Here is a 21,858-nt window from a genome sequence, read left to right as displayed (position 1 = left end):
TACCTTTGCTACAGTAACAATCCAAAAACTAAAGATAATTTACCATTCCTGTTTGTTACTGACTTTTGACTCGACGCCTAGACTGTAATATAAATACATTTATAAGTGTTGTATACGGAATGTAATCAAACTCTGACGGATTTTGTTGAATTTATCATGCTAGTAATTATTAGTAGTACTTATTAAACTAATGTAATATGTACAATCACCTTAACACTGGATAACGTCCGAGCTTCTAATCCTATGTATGCTTGTAAGCAAGGGATCTGTCGTGGGACGCTTGTTGCATCTCCTTTGATATTTTTGAGTACATTTTAGTTGTTTTATGGATTTAAAGTAATGGCATTTCCACTAAAACATCAGTTAGCAATCTCCAGGAAAAGCGTTAAAGAAAAGCTATTTATAATGTTAATTTGACCTTTAAAGAATCTCTAAATTAGTTTGAAACTCATTTTAAAGCTGCTAGTCACGCGAGTAAAGTTTAACAGAGAAGATTCAGTACATTTCAGTACTATAATCCTACACATTCATTACCGTTGAGAAATCCATGTTTAAAAATTGGTCAGGTGTGTTTAATCAGGAATATTTTAATTTTAAATATGTACAAAATTTGCACGCATTATAAAATATAGTGTTGGATTTTTAAATGTATACAACCATAGATATAATCTATGATACAACCCACTTGTTTTGTAACTAAAAAATGCCGAAGTGCTTTAATTTAATGAAGTACTCAAGTACAGGGCGTTTATAAAAGAATCATCAGGTTTCAAAACATTTTATTGACGCTAATGTTAAACAAATGCGGTTATAAAACATATCAACATTAAGGAGAACTCTTAAATTTTTATAGATACCCCTACAACTTGTCAATGTGCCGTCAATTAGCCGTGGAGCAAGTTTCCAAACTATGCTGTAAATTGTCCTATACCCTGGCTAGCATCGCTAGGTTGATTGATCTACACGGCATTTCGAATTCGTCCACGGAACTCGAGGCATTGGTGGTATATAAACTTTGTCTTTTACATAGCCCCATGGAAAAAAATCACACGCCGAAAGATCAGGGGATCTAGGGGAGCATTTGAGAAGGTTAAAGTCATTATCGTTACATTTGCCAATCCACCTCAGTTTTTAAGAGAACTCTTGCGCGGCCACTGATTTTACTTTTTAATACACTTCCAGAGTTCTTAGACTGTCGATACCACCTTAAAATGCTTTGTTGTGTAGGAGGAATCTGTCTAAAATGCCCCCGAAACTCACGCTGGGCAGTTATTAAAGATAAACTTGAGTCATAATGAAAAACACAAAATGTTTTTTTTCTGAAATTTTAATCATTTTGAAAACTATGCAAACACGTCCAAGAAAAAACCAAGACTTGTTATTGAACAGCTGATTATAAAACTTGAAAACATGCTTATTAAGCACATGTTTCAAATATTAATGTGGGACATGAATTGGGTGAGGTACACGCCATTAAAACCTGATGATTCTTTTATAAACGCCCTGTACTTTGAGTGCAACAATAACTATCTTTTAAAATCTACAAAAAAGTTACATCACTTACATGTTACATTATTTGTTCATGTAGCATCTAACCAACCCAGACCCGATTGTGCAGTTCTCATTGTCACTCAATGATGACACCTCGTAACTAGGCTCCATTACAATTGTACCAGCGACACTTCCACCGCACTGAACACAAGGTTGGTTCCATGTTTCACGTAATGTTTATTCACATAGATAGATAAGATCTGAAGTACACAACGTCACCTCGAAGTGTTCCAGCGCCATCTAGTACCTGATATGGTGATACACTACCACAATATTCAGGTAAGATACATCTGGCTTTAGCTTATCACTAGATTCGTAAAGTTTATCAATTCTTGATATGTGTAACAAGATAATAATATTCAAACAGATAAATTCAAATCGGTGTTTCATACCGTGTGCTGTTCATGGGTGACCTTGAAATTTTACCCTGGCCTAGTTTTCATATAGTTTAAAAATCGCACTATTGTGAAAGCGTACTAGATATCTTTTGTTACCATAAAAAAATCGTTACCTTAGTGAAAACCTGTGAAGTGACGCTTTCAATTTCAACTTTTCGTATTTTCCTAATTTTTATTATTTTAAAATAAATAAAATAGTGTTAAAGAATAAAGCATTGAATACCCATGTTAACGGTAAAGACCAGCTGTTTCTTTAGAATAGAAAGTAATTATCAAACATTTATTTAGAAACACTGGGAAATTATTTAAGAGCTCCAGAGAGAGGGAGAGAGCTTAGACTCATATTACAGCGATTATATACCTAATGAGCTTCCCTATTTAAAAGATAAATTTGTTGCATAAAAGGTTGAACAGTATTATATTTACCTAATTAATTACGAGTTAAAAAGGACTCAAGAGCTTCAACAATTTATAGAGCACCAAAGTTTATACACTTCAAAAATTGATGAAAAGCTGATTTAGGTAAAGTGTGTTGGTTTTGCTTTTGTACAGTAAATCCAGTGTTTACTTAATGCATAAGGTAAAGTTGGTGAGTTTATTTGTTTTGTTGCTGAACACCTTTCATAAAAAAACTCGTCTATACTTTCCGTCTAAGCTAAGTAACTTTTGAAAGAAAGTATAAAGTAGGTCATGAACAGAAGAAGTATAGTTATTTACTTTCTCAATTTATAGACGAGCTAGATAAGTGACTTCTAGCTGGATTGCTGGTGCGGGGTCCTAAAATCTTAAAGATTTGAGTGAGGAATGTGGCATTTAATAATTTAAAACCCCCCTACCACTCCGAAATATATAGAAATCCCCATTTAATTTTTACGTATAACGTACACTTGTGTTATTGTGTTTTCTACTAAAAATTTACTAGAGACTTTAAACATCAAGTTTTTTATTGGTATTGTAATTTTATATGTTTCTCTCAATGAATCTATGAAACTATTTGAGGAATTGTCACTCCCCCCCAAAAATCTGGAAAATCGAAATGTAATTCCTAATTACTAAGGTCTGATACTTAAAAAGTTTCAACCTACATTATTACGCACACAATACAAAGTAAATATTTGAAAAAAAATACATTATAAAACTGAAACACGCATACAAAAATACCATACAAGAACTTAGTATGCATGGATACCCTATTTAATAACAATACTAGTTGCTTGTACATAAATCACTGATAATATCAGTGATATTGTCACCAATAATCATAGTGATATTGTCGAAATTAGTCGACATTAAACAATATATTGCCTTAACACCAGCAGCTTCAACCTTAGCCACATTCAATATCTCTACTTACTACATACTACTACATACTACATACTACTCTACTTACTACTACACGGTATCAGTTTCAGCCGTGTATCGCGGTGTGATGCTGACGACGTCATAGAGACGCTGATGCCACTTTGTCTGCTGATGGCGACGGTCCTCAGCAAACCTCTAGTTATATATCTATACTTACTAAGTACTTACATAATACCAATTTCAGCCGTGTATCGCAGTGTGATGCTGACGACGACATAGAGATGCTGATGCGGCTGATGCCACTTTGTCTGCTGATGGCGACGGCCATCAGCAAACCTCTGGTTATAAATCTCTACATACTAAATACTTACATAATACCAATTTCAGCCGTGTATCGCAGTGTGATGCTGACGTCATAGAGATGCTGATACGGCTGTTGTCACTTTGACTGCTGATGGCACTGGTCCTCAACAAACCTCTGGTTATAAATTTTTACTTACTAAATACTTACATATTACCAATTGCAGCCGTGTATCGCAGTGTGATGCTGACGACATAGAGATGCTGATGCGGCTGATGCCACTTTGTCTGCTGATGGCACCGGTCCTCAGCAAACCTCTGGTTATAAATTTTTACTTACTAAATACTTACATATTACCAATTGCAGCCGTGTATCGCAGTGTGATGCTGACGACATAGAGATGCTGATGCGGCTGATGCCACTTTGTCTGATGATGGCACCGGTCCTCAGCAAACCTCTGGTTATAAATTTTTACTTACTAAATACTTACATATTACCAATTGCAGCCGTGTATCGCAGTGTGATGCTGACGACATAGAGATGCTGATGCGGCTGCTGATGGCACCGGTCCTCAGCAAACCTCTGGTTATAAATTTTTACTTACTAAATACTTACATATTACCAATTGCAGCCGTGTATCGCAGTGTGATGCTGACGACATAGAGATGCTGATGCGGCTGATGCCACTTTGTCTGATGATGGCACCGGTCCTCAGCAAACCTCTGGTTATAAATTTTTACTTACTAAATACTTACATATTACCAATTGCAGCCGTGTATCGCAGTGTGATGCTGACGACATAGAGATGCTGATGCGGCTGATACCACTGTGTCTGCTGATGGCACCGGTCCTCAGCAAACCTCTGGTTATAAATTTTTACTTACTAAATACTTACATATTACCAATTGCAGCCGTGTATCGCAGTGTGATGCTGACGACATAGAGATGCTGGATGCGGCTGCTGATGCCACTTTGTCTGCTGATGGCACCGGTCCTCAGCAAACCTCTGGTTATAAATTTTTACTTACTAAATACTTACATATTACCAATTGCAGCCGTGTATCGCAGTGTGATGCTGACGACATAGAGATGCTGGATGCGGCTGCTGATGCCACTTTGTCTGCTGATGGCACCGGTCCTCAGCAAACCTCTGGTTATAAATTTTTACTTACTAAATACTTACATATTACCAATTGCAGCCGTGTATCGCAGTGTGATGCTGACGACATAGAGATGCTGATGCGGCTGATGCCACTTTGTCTGATGATGGCACCGGTCCTCAGCAAACCTCTGGTTATAAATTTTTACTTACTAAATACTTACATATTACCAATTGCAGCCGTGTATCGCAGTGTGATGCTGACGACATAGAGATGCTGATGCGGCTGATGCCACTTTGTCTGATGATGGCACCGGTCCTCAGCAAACCTCTGGTTATAAATTTTTACTTACTAAATACTTACATATTACCAATTGCAGCCGTGTATCGCAGTGTGATGCTGACGACATAGAGATGCTGATGCGGCTGATACCACTGTGTCTGCTGATGGCACCGGTCCTCAGCAAACCTCTGGTTATAAATTTTTACTTACTAAATACTTACATATTACCAATTGCAGCCGTGTATCGCAGTGTGATGCTGACGACATAGAGATGCTGATGCGGCTGATGCCACTTTGTCTGCTGATGGCACCGGTCCTCAGCAAACCTCTGGTTATAAATTTTTACTTACTAAATACTTACATATTACCAATTGCAGCCGTGTATCGCAGTGTGATGCTGACGACATAGAGATGCTGATGCGGCTGATGCCACTTTGTCTGATGATGGCACCGGTCCTCAGCAAACCTCTGGTTATAAATTTTTACTTACTAAATACTTACATATTACCAATTGCAGCCGTGTATCGCAGTGTGATGCTGACGACATAGAGATGCTGATGCGGCTGATGCCACTTTGTCTGATGATGGCACCGGTCCTCAGCAAACCTCTGGTTATAAATTTTTACTTACTAAATACTTACATATTACCAATTGCAGCCGTGTATCGCAGTGTGATGCTGACGACATAGAGATGCTGATGCGGCTGATACCACTGTGTCTGCTGATGGCGACGGTCCTCAGCAAACCTCTGGCACCCTCTCTCCACGTAGAAGTCTCCATCAGCGAGATATTTACAAAAATGCGTAAGGAATATGCAGTAGTTGATAGTGTTAGTATATTCTTAAACTGAGCATTTCCTTAGTGTTTTGCGTTTTTTAAATCTATTCACACAGTTTCAAAACTCATTTTAGTTGGGAAATTATGGAAATCTTTCATCGCAGCTACTTTATTGAATGTGAGATGGATTCCGATCATTTATAAGTGATTTAGTTAAACAAATTTTTGTTTCTAATTAGTGTATAGTCCATTCGTGAAACGAAATTTACTGTTGCACAGTGGTCATTATTTTCGTTTGGCCAATCAACATTTTTAAAGTTACCGAATATTTCTATATTACTGTACGTTTAAGTCCTATTGTTTTGTTGATAACGAAGTTGTCCGTTTAACACGTAACAACTACATGGTCAAAACTATATTAAACTTTTATATGCATTTTAATTAGGAAAGTGGAATTGTTTAATCTTCATTTAGTTTGTCAAACATGTTTGTGCAGATGCACTGATCTGCGTTGCAACATTAGCAGACATCGCAACATAGGTACCACTACATGGGACTATTACATGGGAACCAGACTGCTGTTCGCTGACCTACATACTCGTACATTACAATAAAGCTTTGTAACGGTTTAATAGACTGGTCATTTGTACGTGCAAACTTTATTAATCAACATTGAGTTAATGGATACTTAAAGGTCACAATTGTCGTAAGAAACTGTCAGTGTGACCTCACCGATTTTCTCTGTAGGAAAAGCAAATAGTTGTATTTGAATATTTAAAATCTTTTAGTATATTAGGCTCTTTAGGTAGAACACACTAAAACGTAACCAAACTTTAATGCTACGACTAAAGGTCCAGCGTTCGTGATGATATAACATTTCTGTGTAAGCTATATTTTGGAAGTTGTATACATAACACATTTTTCAGTTTTCTGAATTTAAAATTTTACAAACAATGGAAATAAACTGGATGTACATTTTATAATCAACGCATTAGACTAAAAACATATACATGAAATTAGTTTGGGAGAGGTGAGTATCATTACGTGTTTTTAATAATTAAACACCGATAATGATGATTTATTTATGCTAAAGTTCCCAATTAACATAAAAAAACACATACAGTGACAACACATCAGCACTACAATATATGAGATTTTAAATGAAACCGTTAAATGATGTTACTCTAATCCAGTTTCAGCCTCAGAATTGTTCAACGAGGATGTTAGCTCTGGAGCAAATCTTCTGGAGAATGGGAGGTACCACGAAGGAGACATCATGAGGCGTTCTCCTTCTTACTCCACTTCCGGTGGCCACTCGAGAAGAAAGAGGTCCACAATGAGATACGACGTCGAGTATTGGAAGGACGGGGTCGTACCTATCCTCATCAAGTACGACAGCTTCGGTAGGGTGCGTTAGAGCAGAGTATGTACTGAATAGGATAGTTACTGACACTACTTAATCTTATTAGAGAACTAGCTGTTGTAACCCGTGCTTTGCAACGGGAAGATGACGTGAAATAGAAACATTTGATCTTTACATAATATGTTAATATTTAGACATCCACTAACACTTTAAAAACAAACTTCAAATCATACGACTTAATTTGATTAACGGTTACGGCTTTTAAATCAGATAAGTAGTGGAAACCAACATCTTGGTATGGGTTAATTAGCCTATATGAAAATATAAGAAAATATTACCAACTTTTCCAAAAATATTTTCATATACTTGATTCACCTATAATTATATCCTTCTTTATCTTGACTTATCCATATTCTTTATTATTGACATTTTAAATTTCAATCAAGTATATGAAAATATTTTTGGTTTCAAAAATAATTATAGTTAAATTTAAATAAACAAACTTTATTAGGTACATAAAATCTCCTTCAAACCAAATCACAAAGCCTTCAACCACTAGCAAGTCACAATAAATCATAAAAAAACACAAACATTAGCTGTTATAAACTTTATAAATAAATATGGTTATGAGTTATCAATAGTGTTTCGAAATGTATAAAGAAACAATATCTATACTATATAGAGTTGGAAATTATTAATTTACCACGTATAGGTAACAATGCCAACAATGACTTTTGTGAAAATTAAATAATTAAAAACTTTCATCTTTGTATCTTTATTTTATATTATTAATTTACAAATGAATTGAGCATTGGATAGAACAAACAAAAGGAATTTGATTATCAAAACATCAAGTACTAAAAATGTTCCTATAGTAAATATAAGTTTTATTACATCTCTGATCACACACTACAAAAACATTATCGAACAACATGCCATACAAGCAAGTTCTTGTTAATATATTTGACTTTGCCCTTAGACAATTTAACACTCACCTCCAATACTTCTGCCAAAAACAGTAAACATGAATCCCTTGAAGGTCTCTGATTTTTCACAAGAAATAATATCTACCAAATATTACTAAAGAGTAGCAGTAAGTTTTCGAAAGCTAAAACTACTTTAAATGGATTTTCATGATAAATAATTGTTATTAACAAGTCGTAAAAATAATTAGAAAATTAGCATTAACAGACATGTGTTTGTTGGATGGATTGAGATTGTGAGCATGCAGAGTTACTAGAATACAATTCTTTTTAACTATTATAAGAGAAATCAATTTTTGTTGTTAAAGGTTTGTGAAGGTATATAAATGATCATTATACAGTTAAAAACTCAAAGTCCAACAAAACATTTTTCAGATGACGACGAGATAGAAATAATTACCAAGTCGATTAAGAAAATCGAAGATCATACCTGCATTAGATTTCCAAAGAAGCGCAAGAAAGACAAGTCCTACGTAGAGTTGAGGGGAGACCTTGGAGAGGGAGAGTGCTGGTCCTACTTGGGGCGACAGGGTGGCAACCAGACACTTAGCCTAGGGGACGGGTAAGTTTATGAGTCTAATCAAAACGATATTACTTGTACTAACTTTTTGTTGAAATTGACTTAGTAAAAAAATAGGTAACTATTAGTTTGATTAACCATCTACTTGGTATAACATAATGATAAAAATGCATGGGTTTCATAATAATTATGAAAATTGAAGTACTGGAACCGTGGAATGTCTATTTTCAAACACTTGAGTAATGTTATATAGCCTAACATTAGGATGCATATATTATTTATGTACATTAACAATCATAATTCAAACAATATTTTCGTCTAATGTAACACCCACGAACAAAAATCTTAGCCAGCTGCTAGTGTAATGCCTCTATACAAAAATAAGCTGATTTCGGCCCTAGGGATGTAAATACCTGCTCGGTCCCCAAATGACGATGACAGCTGGCACGGACAGCAATAGGTATCTTACGGCCTCTAATAAACCTGTGTAAAATGGCTAAAAACATCTAATCGTAGTGTGGTGAAAATCACTACCTACACTCAAAATCAAACCTTAGCCTTCATTGAATAAAATGTTATTTGAATATAGGTTAAGTAGGCCTATGTCTTGTTATTGGAAAACAGTTCTTAGTAAATATCAAATCAGACAAATTGAAATCCACATAGCCTAGTCTGCAGGTTTGCTGCAATGGGGTTATTTTTTATGTAACCTATTTAACTAAAACTGTCCACAGGTGTGTAATATACCACTACGTGCTACACGAGATGTTGCACGCCTTGGGGTTTGTTCACCAACACAGTTCACCGGACAGAGACCGATACATCAAAATACACTGGAGCAACATTGACTCGTCCAGTAGTCAGTAATGTAACCATTTTATGTGTATATTATGTTAGCAAGTGTAATCTGATGACTTAGTAAGTTTCTCAAGCTTTTAATATCCTGTTCACTAATTAACACTTATCACAACTATATTTACCGGTGACTTAGAGAATCCCAGGAAAAAACTGTAAAAAAAATATTTCATGACAATTAAAAACATCTGGACGACGGTAAAGTGTAATCCTTCATACAAAAATAACCCAATTCAAAATACTAAAAAAACATTTAAAATTCGAGTAAATAAAAAATGTAAAAAAATGATTAGGAAAGTTTGTTTTTTAAAATTTTAAGATACATTTATACATCTTTCTGTGTGAAAAAACATATATGTAGTACAATTTATGGTAATGAAACTAGATAATGATTTTTTTTTTAAATATATAAGAGAAAATTGATTTTTTATTAGACGTTTTGTTCAATCCCACTCACGTTTTCTCATTGTAGAATAATGGTCTAGGTTTGACAGCTGTTAAAGTGTTCGCCCGCCTTTTAACTTAACTTAGATGGAGTTACCAAGAAACGAGAAAACCCAAGTGATTAATGCCCCTGAAGATGAGTTTGCGGTCTGATGGCTTCTGCTTGAATATGTATTACAAAATAACAAATTGGGTTTTAAGCCGGAGTTCCCGGTTAAAAGCTTTTTTTAAGTTTTACTGACAAAGTTAGAAGTATGGCAGCTGATGAAGGAAGATTATAATATCGAACCGAATTGTTATTATCAATTAAAAAAAATCTTTACAATTTACAGTTATGTTATATTTTATTTTAAAGACCGATCAATAGGGTCGCAGCCTAATGTTTTCGTCTATTTTGGCAGTCAAAGCTAAAAATAAATATGCTTTTTGCATCTCAAAGAGCCCCTTGATTGTCATAAACTATGGAACATGTCCGGTCTTTAGGTAACGTCATTTTAAATGTTAGATGTATTAAACCAGAAATACTTGATGAAACACGTATCAATAAATTTTAAATCTCATGAAATAATGTGGATAGGTTAGGTTTACCAAGAAAGGGGTTGCTTTAGGATTTTTCAGCTTTTGCTTTTACCTCATATTCAAAGTGAGTTTCAAATATACATTCGGAGCACATTATGATGAAAATGCGTATTTGGATGAACGAATAGGGAGCCTACCAGTAGACCGACAAGATACTTTGTCGTCTGGCCACTAGACCGTCTTTTTTAATTAAATAGATAAATGCTGAAAACCAGTACGTCGACAAGTTATTTCATCGTCAGTCCAGTTGACCGGCCTGTAAAACTAAATTATTATATTCGAGAAACCAACTTGTCGTCAATCCTCCCGACCGACTTACCACTTGCTCGTCTTTTAGGTGGGGATAGGGGGCAGAGTGGGAGGAGCTAACCGGGGATTACCCAGGAGTTTGAGGCGCTTCTCATGGTTGAACCACCTCACTCGAGGCTAGAAGCCAGTATTGCCAACTGAAAGTACTATAGCTCCGTCGAACACTACACACGCGGCGTGTTTACACAGTCTGGCGTTAAGTTGACGTTGGCGCGCAATTCTCGTTGCGTCGTTTCTATAGCAACCGTGCCGTGACATTGTCCTTGGTCTCGCGCATTCCTCTGCCTTTGTATTATTTAATCTGCATCGAAAGATAAGACTCGCTTATATGCATTGACTATTAAGTCAATTAAAAATTTCATTCGGGGTTTTTGATCGTTTGTTTGGATAAAACTACGTACCGTATATTGTAGAATTAAATTTGTAGTGTGGTTATATGGTATTATGGTATATATATATATATATCCTACTAATCCTACTAATATTATAAATGAGAAAGTTTGGATGTATGGATGTATGTTTGTGACAAGTAAACGCAGAAAATACTGGCCGGATTGGGCTGAAATTTGGTGTAATGATAGCTCACATTCCCGATTAACATATAGACGCATTCTTATCTCAAAAGTCCGTTCGGGCTCCGCCCCAGTGGCTCTGGAATTTCCCATGTTAACCTTATGAGTAATATTTAAAACGAATAAAAGAATTTCGTCAGCTGTTTCAAATACACAAGTTGGTTCTGTGATATTAAATTCGCATTAACAAGTTATAAAGTTTACTGACAGGGTACAGTACTATTAATTTAAATGAATATATAGAATAATCCATAGCCTATATCGATATTTTTCATTGTTATGAGTGTAGGACAGATACTAAAGTGCAGCCAAATTTTGTTTCTAAAAGTGGTAGCCTATATGTGTAACTATTTTATACAACAAATATAAAGATCAAAATGTTTGTATTTTGTGTCTTCTTCCCGTTGCAAAGCACGGGTACAACAGCTAGTATATACATATATATACATATATATATATGTACCAGGTTTTGCGTTGGATTTTTCGCCAGTTTCGTCATTGAGCTCTCTCGTAGTAAGTTGTATCACTTGCGTCTTGTTCATGTTCTGTGGCATATTTTGTATCACTTGCTTCCTGAGACGTATCAGAGTGGTGGAAACTGGTCCACGACGTAGAGGAAGTGGAGGGAAGTTGCAAAGGCAAAAGGTCTGGAGTGTGGGAAATGCCAAGCGACTATAGAATAATACAAAACCATGCTTAAAAATGCTTAGGGAGTGATGGAAACAGGCCCACGACGTAGAGGAAGTGGAGGGAAGTTGCAAGGACAAAAGGTCTGGAGTGTGGGAAATATAAAGTGACTATGGAAATATACAACACCATGCTTAAAAAGGCTTGAGGAATGATGGAAACAGGTTCACGACGTAGAGGAAGTGGAGGGAAGTTGCAAGGACAAAAGGTCTGGAGTGTGGGAAATATCAAGTGACTATGGAAATATACAACACCATGCTTGAAAAGGCTTGAGGAATGATGGAAACAGGTCCACGACGTAGAGGAAGTGGAGGGAAGTTGCAAGGACAAAAGGTCTGGAGTGTGGGACATGTCAAGTGACGATGGAATTATACAACGCCATGCTTAAAAAGGCTTAGGGAATGATGGAAACAGGTCCGCGAAGTAGAGGAAATGGAGGCAAGTTGCAAGGGCAAAAGGTCTGGAGTGTGGGAAATATCAAGTGACAATGGAATAATACAAAACCATGCTTAAAAAGGCTTAGGGAGTGATGGAAACAGGCCCACGACGTAGAGGAAGTGGAGGGAAGTTGCAAGGACAAAAGGTCTGGAGTGTGGGACATGTCAAGTGACGATGGAATTATACAAGGCCATGCTTAAAAAGGCTTAGGGAATGATGGAAACAGGTCCGCGACGTAGAGGAAATGGAGGCAAGTTGCAAGGGCAAAAGGTCTGGAGTGTGGGAAATGTCAAGTAACTATAGAATAATACAAAGCCATGCTTAAAAAGTCTTAGGGAATGATGGAAACAGGTCCACGACGTAGAGGAAGTGGAGGCAAGTTGGAGGGTGGGAAATGTCAAGTGAATATGGAATTATGCAAAGCCATGCTTCAAAAGTCTTAGGGAATGATTAATAATTAAATTAATTTAATTAATTAATTAAATTGAATCTAAATTATTGCATACAATTATTATCTGGACAGAGGTGGCAGTGCCATCGTGCGCGCAGAATGCTTCTATTGGGAATTTTTCCTTCCTACTTGGACGTCCTGCAACCTTATTTACGATGTGCCGCAATTTTCTGGAGTCTCCGTTTGCATCTTCGATTTTATTTTTTTTTTAAACTGTACTTGGCTTGTTTAATGACTTGAGAATATTCCTATATCCTGTCCGTGCTGTATGAAACTGACCTGTGCTGTATGAACTTGGTCAAACTACAGCACAGACAGTAGAAGGACAAGGATATAGGTTACATGAGCCTGATAATAGATAAGGAACTCTTACACTATAGCTGTCTCCCGGCATGTCTCTGAATTTTACTTTATAAGGAATAAGGATGAAGGTTTGAAATACCTTTAAACATTAAATCAAGAGGACAAATTGTATCAACTGTTGAGAATTTAATTGAAAATACTGTAAGACTGAAAATATGATTTTCTGGGTGAAGAAAGTTGTCTAAATTTGAGATTTCAAAGTCCCATAACTTTCGAACGCCTCAACCCATCAGTATGGGAATAAGTATACAATGTATATGATTTAAATCTCTACAATATCTGACCAAAAAAACAGTATGTCATCATGACTCATATCATGGTTGTATGTTGTATGTATAGTGTCCTATGGTCTGGCAGAGGCCTGACGTCACATGGAACTGTCACTGTAGGTGGTCTTTAGCTCTTTCCTGCTTTAAAACTCTCAATTCTTGGGTAAACTATAGGTTTTTTTTCTTATTACCTTGCTCCAACTAGTACTCTTTTGATGGTATGAGGTTTTAAAAAGTTTATAGTTATTAATTAGAATATTATTCACGCCTGAATATTTATTATTTTCTGTTCAGTTGTGGCTCAGTAGTTGCGATGCTAACACCATGGCAAAAGAAGGTTTTAGCCATGTACCTAGTATGGAGGCGAAGAAAAAGAAATAATAATAGCTGATTTGGGTTCACACAATACTTAATAATCGGCACGAGTTTGGGGCATCCAGGGTGTTATTACTCCCATAGCCCTACGCCGGAAACTAGCTATTACAGCTTGGCAGTTCATGAGATATTATTTAATTGTAATAAAAAAAATATTACTCTTTCAGTTCTGGGTAAAATGCAGAGCAATGCTAAAGTGGTACGTCAACTTCGTATTACGTTGTCATAATGATTGACAAACCCTTTCCTAAAATTGACCAACGTTAAAATGTAATTACAATGCATAAGTAACAATATCGAATACATAATACTGGGGTTATTAAAGTGTACAGCTGGCTAATCATTCAAATAGACTTAATTTTTGTTGTAAAAGGTGTTAAAAAATTAGATTTCCCTTGTTAATTATAATGAATTGTTAATGTTGATTTATTATAAGTGAACAAGGAACACAAAAGGATATATAAGACAAAAGACCCTAATATATGGCATAAAAACACAAACAAGACATTGCAGTAGTGTACAGTGTGTGATAGTGGTACGCCTACAATAACAATTGTTTTTATTAAAGTAAGATTTTTTTATGATTTTCTAAATATTAAACATTGTTAATTACTAACATTGGCATAAATATCAAACAAACTTTAAAACACTCATTTAAACTTTATGTTGACTTACAGGGTCGGCTACTCAAACATCTTTATTTTTTACAGTTGTTACAAACTGCATATTAGCGTCAAAACAATTATCTTATTAGAATATTTAATCACTAGGACCTCAAGTGACTCTTTTTGACCCGAGGTCAAGTTTTACGACGTAGGCAAAGCCGAGGTCGGTAAATGAGCGAGAGTTGAAAATTGCCCGTGTGGTGAACTATATTTTTCGTCATATGCATCATTAATTAACAAATTAAACTAGAAAACGAATAAGGTTTTGTGTATAGATAACCTATCAAAATGAGCTTGTTTTCAATTCTGCTATAGCAAATAAGCAGCTGTTTAGCAATGGATTCAATCATTTCATCTATTACGATTGGTACATTATACCATACAAGTAAACTCCTCATATCTATATATTAATTACGTTATTACGTAAGCCGCGGTCTTTACCTCAAAATTGTGGGTGACTGGGAAGTCGTAGAAGGACGGGAGAGGGCTCAAATTAAAGGACTCGATCCCGTGATGGCGGGAAAAATAGTTAATTTCCCCAAATTTCAACACAAAATTATATATAACGTAACATTGTCTCCATAAGAATAGCATTAGAAACCACACACAGCTGATTTTTCTTTACTTTAATGTACGGTAGTTGATCACAAATAAAATTAGAGTTTTGTCTGTACACTGTTCAGAATTATTTATTTTCGGTTATTTTTGCGTTTATACATTAAAAAGCTTTTAGTGTTTTATCTCAATTTCTGTCTGTCTGTCACGGCCCAGAAGGTATTTTACGTAGTGTTTGCATGTAAAGATGAACGAGAGGTCTTCTCCTGAAATACGAATACGAAATACGATAGACATTAAAATAGTCTTTTTGTATTGACTGAATTGGCGAGAGTGTATTTAGCCAAATATGCATCGCTACTTATGAAATAACCTGACACCTCGAGCAAGCTTGGTCTCCTGATACTTGTGCTAAGCTAGGCGCCCACCGGGCAACTCAGCGGGTGACGCGGCGCGGCGTGACGCCGTGGAAAAAAGTTGCCACGTATCCGTGCCATGTTATCTTATGGACTGACGCCCACCTAGCAACCCAGCGGGTGGCGCAACGCGGCGCGGAAAAAAAACTTCTTCTCGAATCCGGCAGTGAGAATTCGGTGGAGAATTTCTTCTTCTCTTGTTGCCGCGCCTCCGTTGAGTTGCCTGGTGGGCGCGGGGTAGAGGCACGGAAACGGCGTCTGCCCCTCGTCTGCCGCTCATTCGGGTGTTTTCGGAAAGTATCGTAAGCCCTTCGGGAGTGTTCGGGTCCGAATCGAAGTGCACTGTGCATCCCCTCCAACAGTGACGTAGCCAGGATTCCCAAATGGGGGGGGTCGAGCCACCGGGGGGTCTGGGGGGGTCTGGAATACCCCCCAGTTAGAAGGGGGGTCCGGGGGGTCCTCCCCCGGAAAATGTTTGGAAATATAGGCCCTAAAATGGCCTTTTTCAGCTCTCATGGCATTGAAAATAACCAACTCCTTTGACAGTAATTTGGCTTAGTACGTCCAGGCATATTTTAAAATATGTTAATTGAGACATTTAAAGGCCTTGGTGGATATTTTTTGTTTCTTATTACTAATTGGCTACGTGTTTATAGCCAATTTCTGTGAAAATATAAAATTGTTATAAATTATTAATCTAAGTACTGTCGTGTAGAATTTAGATTGTTACTAACTCATAAATGCTGTAACAGTTTCAATGACCTCTCAGACGCCTTAAGACGTAATTTTCTTAGTGATAGAATAAGTTAAAAATGAGATTAATTGAAGGTTTAGTTGGAACATAAGATATGCAACTCCCAAGGTGAAAGTTTTATTTTAGTACAATAACGATAGACCTAACATGAAATTATTACATTTTACAGAATGAATTTTCTCTTTCCTTTAGCCGCCATCACATTCAAAACATCTTCTGCGGTGAATGGTACAGGATAATGAATAGCCATTAAGGCTAGTCCCGTCAGTCTCTCATTTCCCATCCTATTCCGTAAATAAGTCTTAATACGTTTCAACGCAGAAAATGACCTCTCAGCTTCACATGTTGACACAGGCAGTGATGCCAACACACACAGCAAGTACCTGATGTTTGGATAAAAGTTCTTATCACACGAGTCTATCACTGTCATAAGTTGAGTCGGCCGGTCTGACTTTTTGACTGAACTCCACTTTTGACACCACATGGAGTATTCAGCATTGAGTAATTCTTGTGAAACTCTGCTTTCATAATAAACATTCAAGTTTTCCAAAAGGTGGAGGTCTTGAAGGCTACAGTTTTTTGGGAGGATTACTTCAATTGAGGACAGGAACTTGCGGTTTTGATTGAATCTTTCCTCGATGTTGACAATAAGTCCATCTATAGCTGGAATAAAAACTGCTCGTTTGAAGTAATCCTCTGGAGAGCTGTGGGGATGGTTGTCCCGTTTAGTTTGACTTTTAGTTTGTCTCGGGACTTCAATCTCACACTCAAGAACTAACTCAGACATCAATTTGGATCGCTCAAAAATCTTGTGAAACTGTTCTTCGTCTCCAGATCCAGCTCTAAGATCCTTCAGTCGGTTCAAAATGTCGTCACAATATTTAATTGCTGAAGCAAGCTCTTTAGTTGGACTTTGGAGGTAAAGAGAAAGTGGCAGAGTCAGGCCAAAAATGTATTCGCATACTAAAATAGAAACAAGAAAGCTTCCTTTCTCCATTGCAGCTAAGAGAGTTGAAGCGGTTACAGAAAAAGATCGGTTAAGTTCTGACAACTGTCTTAGGCTGGGGACTATTGCTGGAAACAGTTCTACAAATGAGTTTACCGAATCTTGCCGCTCAACAAACCTTGTTTCACAAAGTTTTAGAAGCCTTGACTTTGTTGACTCAGGACAAAATATTTTGACGTTTTCTTTCAAAATATCTCCTGCTTGTGTGTTGTGCCTAAAAAAACTAACAGTCTCTTTTAAAACACCCAAACTGTTTGTGATTAGAGGAACATTGAGAGAGTCAGAAAGGACAAGATTTAAACGGTGACTTGAGCAATGAACATACATAGCTTTTGGAAAAAGCTTTGCGATTCTAGTTTGAACTCCACTTTTGCAACCACTCATTGTAGACGCTCCATCGTACCCTTGGCCGACCAGTTTGTTTTCTAAGTCAATACCAAGTTTTCTGCATGCTTCAATTATTTTTTGAGCAATACTTTCCGCACCTAAATCTACTAATGGAACAAATGTTACAAAATCCTCTCTCAGTGATGAATGTTCTTCATTTGTAACGTACCTTATGCAAATCGACAGTTGTTCTTGGCCAGAAACATCTAGAGTTTCATCCCCGATGATTGAAAAACACTCTGCAGAATTGACATTTGCTGCTAACTTCTCTTGTATTATCTGGCCACAAATACCTATGATTTCATTTTGGATATCTGGGCTAAGGTAGGTTGCATTTTTAGGACATTTTATCACGTGGTCCTGGAGAGTTGAGTCGTAAGCTGCTCTATGTCTAATGAGAGCTCGAAATTTCCCATCTTTATTCTTTGGTTTTTCAAGAGTCAAGGGTCCACTGTCATTGTCACCTCTTAAGGGTAGCTCTTGTTCTCCACACAATATTATTGTCTCTATGATTGGTAGAATGGCAGCTCTGTTTTGCTCTTTTTATTTTTTCCTCCTGTTATCAAGAATGGTGGCTACATCTTCAATTCTCCCTTCTGCAACTTTCAGAAAATTGTCTGCAGAAATTGTAGCCAATTTGTGGTAGTTCCTGTTTGAATGGTGCTGGAACTTCTCAACAGCATCCTTCCATTTTTTGAATGGCTGTCCTACTAATGATGCCGTTCGAACAGATAAATCTCCCTTTCCCAAGCATTCTGAAGAAAAGAGAACACAAAATTTACAATAGGCTCCATCGTTTAGTTTTGAATAAGCTAGCCAGTTCCATCGTTGCAGCCAGTTGTGTTGAAACTTTAGATGTTTTTTCTGTAGTTGTGTGGTAGGAAACTTAAATGTTGCATCTGGCACAAACAGTCCCTTAAGTATATTTAGTTTCTCTTCGTCACTAGTATTAACGCATTTATTTGAAGAATGAAATATGCTGCTTGAAATGCTTCCAATGTCCACTTCAGAGCAACTTACTTGTAAATTAGAACAACTTTCTTGTGAAACAGGTCCAGGAAGATCAAGAATGGGTAAGGGTGTATCGTCAATTTTCCCCACTTTCGGTTCAACCTAAAAATAAGGCTAATAACTATTAGTAGGATTATAAATAGGTAATAACAAATCTAGGTCTTTATTTAAAAAATCTAAACACAGCTCAACCGTTGACGTGAGTTAAGTGAATTTCAATATTGTTTACTTATATTACGTTTCAACTGACGCTAAATCACTAATTTGTTATTAAGTTCAAAATTGGTGATTATTGTTTTGATTGCAGAATTTAATTTGTATGTACAACTTGGAACACTGAAATGACATCATATGTATAATTTTAACCATCACATTTCCACAACTCAATGTGAAAAATAAAAATCTAAAATACGCCAAAAACTACTTAACACGTTGAGTGCTGAAAATCTTTAAACAGGCGCTCGCCATGGCAGTGAGGCGTTGCCTCGGCGCGACACTGAATCAGCAAACGCAATTGGCATTCAAATATTTCAGTCTGACCAATCACAGAAGATCAGTGGTGATTGTGCTCCGTTGCCCTGTGAGTGGACGTAGTTCACTGAAACACCCAAAGGTAGCAGCACTGCCTGGATCCGTAGCCACAGTACCAATGGTGTATCGTACCAAAAGCAATCCTATATCGTAGAATCTACCAGAATGGCTTGTAATTAATTCTTTTACAAGAATATTGTTGTGGCCTACTTGTAGCAGAATTAATGGTATAATATTTCTTTCAGTAAATATTACGTTATTTTCTTCGATATACACCACATTACTTTCAAGTTACGTTGTTCGAGCTGTTATACTAAAAAACATAACCTAGCTTAACTTAACTCCTGATTTTACTGGAAACAATTAATTGTAACAAAGTACACAGTGAACTTACCTCAGATACGTTTGTATCATCATTTGATTTCCTTTTCTTACGTGTTACGAACTTATCCATAACTATTACCCAATATAAAACATAACAAACCACTGTACCGGACGGTAAGATACGATTCAGAGCGAGAGCGGCGTTGCCAAACTTCACCGAATAGCGTAGTGTTGCCAGATTTTGCTTCTCATACGAAACCATAGATTAAAGTTACCGTACTTAGTTGCTGTATTTAGGCTATATTTATATCTGAGCCTGATTAATCAGTTGGCTTACTAATCTGTGCCTTAAAAATAAGAAATAGGGAGTAGTATAATATATAATTTTACATTTAAGTTAGTAAAAAAATATATATATATGGCCGGAAGGGGGGGGGTCCGGACCCCCCGTACCCCCCCCCCTGGCTACGTCACTGCCTCCAAAAGAATAATTCTCCGCGCTGCCCCGCGCTTCCGCTAGAGTTGCTTGGTGGGCGCGAACCCTGGAGAAGCGGACGGAAGTTTTTCTCCGCGTCGCGCCGTGCCGCGTCGCGTCGCGTCACCCGCTGGGTTGCCCGGTGGGCGCCTAGCTTTAATCAAACATTGTCACATTTTACATTACTAAACAGAAACAAATGACCTTGTCAGATAATGAACATCAACATCAAGTGAAGACAACACAAAATCACTATTTACAACTTAATTATCGTTGTTGTCCCATCTTATTTTTTACAGTCATGTTACATTTAATTTATAATTTATGTCATACCGTACTGTATAAGTTTTGCGTTATCTGTCTGGATTCCGAAACGTTAGTTCATGCTACCAAAATTTTAACACATTTAAATTAAAATTTTTTCAGCAAACCGTCATAAAATACTTACGCTTGACATTGTTTACGTTGCGATGCTTATTTTACCTGTACTCTAATTAAAATTTAATTAGAGATTAGATTTTAATCATATTAAATGTCATAATTAAATTCTGTACTTTATAAAATCTATTGATTGGGCCCAATGTTTTTAAAAGCCATCTGTTTCGAATATGGGTAAGTTTAGTAGTGTTGTGTGTTGCCTTTGTGGATATTATGATTTAGTGTCCCGAAAAGGGCGGCAACAATGTGATCAAACTAAACAGCCGCACATTGATCACGTGCCGGAAGCGACCGTGCCAGAAGCGACCCAGCAAAAATCGTGCCAGAAGCGACCCTGGCAGTAGTGTGAGTGCCACTAGCGACCCATTGTTTGATAATGGATTTTACAATGTTTTGTTCAAATCGGTGTTAATGGCTTACAAACAAATCATATTCTTGTTATAGCAATATGTACCACCTGGAAGAGATCAATATTCTACGAAAGAGCTATTTTAGCATCTCTAGTTTCCAGCTGCTAGCATAGACTCAAGTTATGTGTGGTAACTTAATAAAAAAAATTCTTGAATTTGTATCTATATAATTAAAATTGCAGTTTTGTCTGTACATTGCTTAGAATCATGCAGTTTTTTGTTATTTTTACATTTCATAACCTAAGAAAGCCGAAACGAGTCCCATCTCAATTTCTGTCTGTCTGTCTGTTTGTCCACTCTGTCATTCCGTATGTGACGCCAAAATGTCATTTTACGCGGCCTACTCCTAGAAAACTAGAGTACTGATCAAGGGTCTAATATTTTTTCTGTATTTACTGGATTGGTGAGAGTGTCTTTGGCTCTAAAAACATGGCCCCGCTTCTTATAACGAATAACGAACCATCAAAAACCCAATTTTGTTCGATTTAGTAAAATTTTCTCCCAATGTTTACTATTACATTTGATGAAATAACAATCACCTGTTTGGATTAGTTCTTACCTCTAGCTGTCACTGATATGTTTACATTAAAAGTTGTTTACAAAATACCGCAACCACTTCCGATCAAGTTTTGTTAGCACATCCCACGGCACATCCAAACCAAGTGAGATTAAAAACGTTGTGCCACAGACAATAAAATACTTTAATGTTTTATTTTTAATGGTTTATTCCATTGTCTGTGGTTGTACCTTAACCTGTTTAATTAATCGCAAGTGCAACGACTGTTCTTGAGTGTTGATAATCGGGGAGAATACGGTGAATCAGTGTTGTTTAGTGCTGGGAAACTTATATTTTTTTAATCATCGTCCCCAATAGCTTACAAAAAAGCACTAGGGTATTTTTCTAGTAATCGTGGATTCCACTCATTGACGGCGCTTCAAGGACAGTTGTGTAAAGTGCAAAGTAAAA

This window comes from Macrosteles quadrilineatus, unplaced genomic scaffold (genome assembly GCF_028750875.1).
Source record: "Macrosteles quadrilineatus isolate MER2022 unplaced genomic scaffold, UCM_ALF_1.0 Scaffold_13__1_contigs__length_4303367, whole genome shotgun sequence".
In the NCBI taxonomy this organism is placed as follows: domain Eukaryota; kingdom Metazoa; phylum Arthropoda; class Insecta; order Hemiptera; family Cicadellidae; genus Macrosteles; species Macrosteles quadrilineatus.
This window is presented reverse-complemented; position numbering follows the sequence as displayed.